Source organism: Perognathus longimembris, chromosome 13 (genome assembly GCF_023159225.1).
Source record: "Perognathus longimembris pacificus isolate PPM17 chromosome 13, ASM2315922v1, whole genome shotgun sequence".
Classification (NCBI taxonomy): Eukaryota; Metazoa; Chordata; class Mammalia; order Rodentia; family Heteromyidae; genus Perognathus; species Perognathus longimembris.
This window is the reverse complement of record NC_063173.1, coordinates 57,039,812-57,045,811: the sequence shown is the minus strand read 5'-3', so window position 1 is coordinate 57,045,811 and position 6,000 is coordinate 57,039,812.

The following is a 6,000-nucleotide window of genomic DNA, read 5'->3' as shown; positions in this document are numbered from 1 at the left end:
GGGACACCTCAAGCCCTCCACAGGGGGCTCAGGCTTCCCACTACCACCCTGAACCTGAAGGACTGGACCGGGAGGCCCTTCTAACGGGCTCCCGGCCAGTCCACTCTATTATATTCGGGGTTGTCTGGTCCGCTCCTACATGGGAACAGGAGAGAGAGAGCCTCAAGACTGTGTGGTCTTCCTCCTCACAGGGGCAGGAGAGACACAGTGAGACTGTGTGGTCTGCCCCCTCACAGGGGCAGGAGAGACACAGTCAAACCTGTAAGCCGTGGCTCCCTAAGTCTGTCTGTAAGTGTTGTCTGGTCTTTGTGCCTGTGATTATTTTTGTGCGTTTCTTTCTTGTGCTGTGCCTGACTGACAAACAGATGATGGGGAACGTTCCTTCCACTCCCCTGGACTTGACTTTAGCTCACTGGAAAGATGTACAGGTGACAGCCCACAATCAGTCAATCAGTGAGAGTGTCTGCAAAAAAGAACTCTAGGGGGACCCCCTCCCAGCCTTATTAAGCAGAATATTGTTTGGTGTGCTAAAATGTTTTATGAAGACTAAAAATGTTTTACTAAAACTATCAAGCCCTGGAAAATGAGGCTGGAGAATGCTAAAATCATTTGTTAAAGGTTTTTGTCTTAAAATGTACGTCCGATGCTTATTCAGCACGCTTTAAGATCTTTTGAAAATGTATGTGTGTGTGCATGTGTGAGTGTGAACATGTTCAAGACTGCAGTATGATGCAAAACTAAGTTTAAGTTTAAATTCAAATGGTCATCAAGTTTGGGCATTACCAAATGCTTTAAAGGTATTATTGCATTGTTTTAAGGAGGAACTAGAGTTAAAAAAGGATTTCTCAGGGTTCTTTAATTAAAATTAAAAAAAAAATCAGGGGCTAGGAATATGGCCTAGTGGCAAGAGTGCTGGCCTCGTATACATGCGGCCCTGGGTTCGATTCCTCAGCACCACATATACAGAAAATGGCCAGAAGTGGCGCTGTGGCTCAAGTGGCAGGGTGCTAGCCTTGAGCAAAAAAGAAGCCAGGGACAGTGTTCAGGCCCTGAGTTCACGGCCCAGGACTGGCAAAAAAAAAAAAAAAAAAAAAAAAAAAAAATCAGAGCTAAGGGTCAGAAATTTGGATTTAAAAGGATATATATAGGGCTGGGGATATAGCCTAGTGGCAAGAGTGCCTGCCTCGGATACACGAGGCCCTAGGTTCGATTCCCCAGCACCACATATACAGAAAACGGCCAGAAGCGGCGCTGTGGCTCAAGTGGCAGAGTGCTAGCCTTGAGCGGGAAGAAGCCAGGGACAGTGCTCAGGCCCTGAGTCCAAGGCCCAGGACTGGCAAAAAAAAAAAAAAAACCCAAAACAAATAAAAGGATATATATATACTAAACTAATGGGGATAGAAGCAAACTCTCATTAACTCTATGTATGTAGGAAAATGGCAAAATGGGCCAATGTTTCTCACTAATATATTGGAAAGCTGAATGGATAAGTATTTCTAATTGTGATTCTTGCATTAAGGAAAAATTCAAAGGTCTTCATGCCATGCAGTAACTGGGACTGAAGAAAAAAAAAAAAGAGGCTCTTTTGAAACAAGCAGCCCATAGGCAAAGGGCGGCATCTGGTTTCAGATTGCCTGTGAGCTTGTTTTTCCAATGCAGATAAAAGCTAAAGTGTTGTGTTAGTGTTAAAAAGGCTTTGGAAATCAAGAATACATTTCTAGATAAGAAATTTGGAAGTAAAATTGTCCTAAATAATTATTGCAAAGTGAGAAAAGGAGAATTATGGCTACCAAAATGTTTAATTGCGGGCTGGGGATATGGCCTAGTGGCAAGAGTGTCTGCCTCGAATACACGAGGCCCTAGGTTCGATTCCCCAGCACCACATATACAGAAAACGGCCAGAAGCGGCGCTGTGGCTCAAGCGGCAGAGTGCTAGCCTTGAGCGGGAAGAAGCCAGGGACAGTGCTCAGGCCCTGAGTCCAAGGCCCAGGACTGGCCAAAAAAAAAAAAGAATAAAATGTTTAATTGCCATTCCAACTTCTTTGTAGGTTTTTTGTAACAGTTTCCAGCAGGCCCACAGAGAAGCACAGGTGATTCCTACAAGTTTGTCAAGATCTAATACTGGCCCTTAATAAGTTCCAGGTAAGAGAGCATGCTTAAAAACTACTTCTGTGTGGACCACCTTGTTGCTTCTAATTGGAGTAAAGTGGCCTCTTGTAAGACTCACTGATCTGAAATCTGCGGTTCGAAGCCAGCCCAGGCAGAGAAAGATCCCTGTGAGAGACTTGTCTCTAATCAGCCAGCAGAGTTCTGGGAATGGAGTTGTGTGGAGCTCAAAGTGGTAGGGTGCTAGTCTTGAGCTGGAGAGCTGGGGGACAGCGCTCAGACCCTGAGTCCAAGTCCAGTGGAAAGTCACTCCTCCTGGGAGTGATGGAGCATCCAGAGGCAGTAAGCTGCTGCTTGGATGGCAGAGATGGTGTCCGATGAAAATCCCTGTGCCTAAATCAGCCAGACAAGTCAGAGTTCCTGGGAACAGACTTTAGTAGACCCAGGGCCACGAGCTTTGCCTCCTGTGCCCCAGTATTCCCAAGAAGGCTTGGAGTGGATAAAGAAAATTCCCATGGCCCACAAACCCCTGGACAGAGAAGAAAACAATGACTGGTGGGAAACTTGTGAAGGGAAACTTATCCTCCCACAAGGGCTGGGTGAGGGGATCCTTAAGAGAATCCACCGAGCTTCTCACATGGGAACCCGAAGAATGCAGGACTTGCTCCAACACTCCAAAGTGAAAATTAGAAAGATCAACTTATTGAAGATATTGTTAAAAATTGTAAGGCCTGTCAGCTTACCAACGCCCCCAATCAACCAGTTACTAAAGGAGCTCGCCTCTGTGGGGATAGGCCAGGTGTGTATTGGGAAGTAGATTTCACAGAAATTAAAGCTGGAAAAATTTGGATACAAATATTTGCTAGTCTTTGTAGACACCTTTTCAGGATGGGTTGAAGCCTATCCAACAAAGCATGAGACCGCGAATGTAGTGGCTAAGAAGATCCTGGAAGAAATCCTACCCAGGTATGGCTTCCCATCCACCACTGGGTTGGACAACGGACAGGCTTTCGTTTCAAAAGCAAGTCAGGGAATAGCCGCTGCACTGGGGATGGATTGGAAATTGCATTGTGCTTATAGACCCCAGAGTTCAGGACAGGTAGAGAAAATGAATCGGACTCTAAAAGAGACCTTACCTAAACTGGCCTTAGAGACTGGCACAGACTGGGTGTCACTCCTTCCTTTTGCTCTGCTTAGAGGAAGACATTCTCCCTATCAGCTTGGCTTTACTTCTTTTGAAATAATGTACGGGTACCCCCCGTCCATTATCCCTAGCCTTCAGACTGAATTGCTTGCTGATTTGGATGATGCTGAATTTTTGTGTAAACTTGATTATTTGCAGCTCCTGCACAAGAATATGTGGCCCCAACTTAAGGCATTATATGATTCCGCTTCTGTCCTTACCCCCCATTTATTCAGACCAGGGGACTGAGTGTTCGTCTAGAGGCATAACCCTAAATCCTTAGAACCACGGTGGAAGGGACCCTACGTGGTGCTACTGACTACTCCCACCGCCCTTAAGGTAGATGGCATCGCTACTTGGGTCCATTGCTCCCACGCCAGGCCAGCTGAACCCTTTGCCCTGGACGACTACTACCGTGGTAGATGGGAGGTCTCCAAGCACCCAACTCAGCCGCTTCGCCTTCGCCTCAAGAATAGAAAGTTAGACTGAATATTGTTATACTTTTCTTTTTGCCTTCTTTCCTTGCTACCCAGGCTAATGTTGATGTTACCCAGGCTAATGTTGATGTTATTTTGGAAGCTCACTCCCTTACTTTAGGTAGTTTTGGGCTTGCTCAGGAATACGGGTATAGCCACCCGACCCTTAGAGCACAGCTGAGAAGTTTATGTATTATTTTGTTGCTTACATTTGGACACTAAACACTATACAGCTAATGGTAAGTCTGTATAGCTGAAAGTTAATTTTCAGTTTGCAGTAATCCTGCAGTCCCTTGGTAAAGTAGACTAAGGTTATAGGTTCCTGGCTAGGTAAGGTCAACGCCCCTGAGTCAGCCTGAAGAAGTTACACAAGATGGATGATCTTCACCCATCAGCCCCCTTTTAAAACCGAGGGACCAGAGTTGTTTTGGGGAGGATGAGGCAGGATAAACTAGAGGCATGCAAAACAGAGGTACAGAGACTGTACTTGTGAGAAATGGTGACAGGCCCCAGCCCCACTGTTCTCTTTCTTTTCTTCTAAAAGTGGTTGGAAAATCTCCATAATAAGCCAGGCACTGGGGCTGGGAATATGGCCTAGTGGTAGAGCGCTTGCCTCGTATACATGAAGCCCTGGGTTCAATTCCTCAGCACCACATATATAGAAAATGACCAGAAGTGGCGCTGTGGCTCAAGTGGTAGAGTGCTAGCCTTGAGCAAAAAGAAGCCAGGGACAGTGCTCAGGCCCTGAGTTCAAGCCCCAGGACTGGCCAAAAAAAAAAAAAGGCCAGTCATTGGTGGCTCATGCCTGTAATCTTAGCTTAGTTGAGATCTGAGGATTGGGGTTTGAAGCCAGTCTGAGGCAGAAAAAGTCTGGTCTTATCTTCAACTAACCACAAAAAGCTGGAAGTGGAGCTGTAGCTTAAGTGGTCCGAGAGCTGGCCATTAGCAAAAGAACTCAGGAATGGAGTCCGGGCCTGGGTTCAAGCCCCAGGAGCTCAACCTCCTGAGTAGCTAGGATTAGACGTAAGCCACTGGTGCCTGGCTCCGAGGCTGCTTTTCCTCCTGGCACGTATTCCTTCCAACTAGAGTTCCCTGGTTACTGCCCCACCCCTGGAGCGGGCGCCGGCTGACAGCAGCTGTGTCTACCTGGCCGAATCCTCGGGGTCTGTACAGTATGACACACGTCTCACCCCACAAGGTCCCACGCTAGGTCCCAGACTGCAGCCAGCCCTGCAGGGCTCCTGGGCCTGAGTTCTGTCCATTATCTATCCATCTACAGCCACTTCCAACCACAGATCTGCCCTGGGAGGAGTGTAGGGGAATCTGTGGGCACCTTGTTCAGAGGCAAGCTGCTCATTCAGGAAGATGTGGGTGCTACAGCAGTCAGCCAAGCACCCTCACCCCAACATAGCCAGAAGGCATGGAGCGGACAAGGGAGAATCTGATGGAAGACTCCATCCTCCAAGCCTTGCCTTTATAATGGTTGGAGCTTGGTGTGACCATGGTGGTACCAGACAAGTGTGTGTGTATGTGTGTGTGTGCATGCGCCAGTTCTGGAGCTTGAACTCAGAGCCTGAGCACTGTCCCTGAGCTCTTTTCTTCAAGGTTGGCACTCTAGCACTTTGACCAACAGCTCCACTTGTGGATTTTTCTGTGGTTAACTGGAGACAGGAATCTCATAGCCTTTCCTGCCCAGACTGGCTTCCAACTGTGATCCCCAGATCTCAGCTTCCTCAGAAATAACAATACATTATATTTTTTAAGAGGTGGAACTGTAGCTCAAAGTAGTGTGCTAGCCTGGAAGAAAAACACACAGGAACAGTGCCCAGGCCCTGAGTTCAAGCATCATGAGTAACAACAACAAAAACCCAAATAAACAAACAAAACAACATGGTGGCTAATGAGTGGGGTCTCTGTCTGTCATCCTCATTCAGGATGTGTGTGTCTGTCTGTCCTTCTAGGATGCTGTATTGCCCCCTGGCCCCCTGGGACTAGTCACACATTCCTTCTCTGCAGTTCCATGCTATGTCACTTGATGCAGTTAAAGGCAAAGGAGGGCACTGCACCTTGTGATGCTATCTGAGGATTATGAATTCAAGGTCAGTCTGAACTAGGTGCTAAGACCTTATCTCAAAAAAACAAGTAAAGCTAGGCACTGGAGGCTCCCTCCTGTAATCTTAGCTACTCAGGAGGCTGAGATTTGAGGATAACGATTGCAAGCCAGCCCAGGCACGA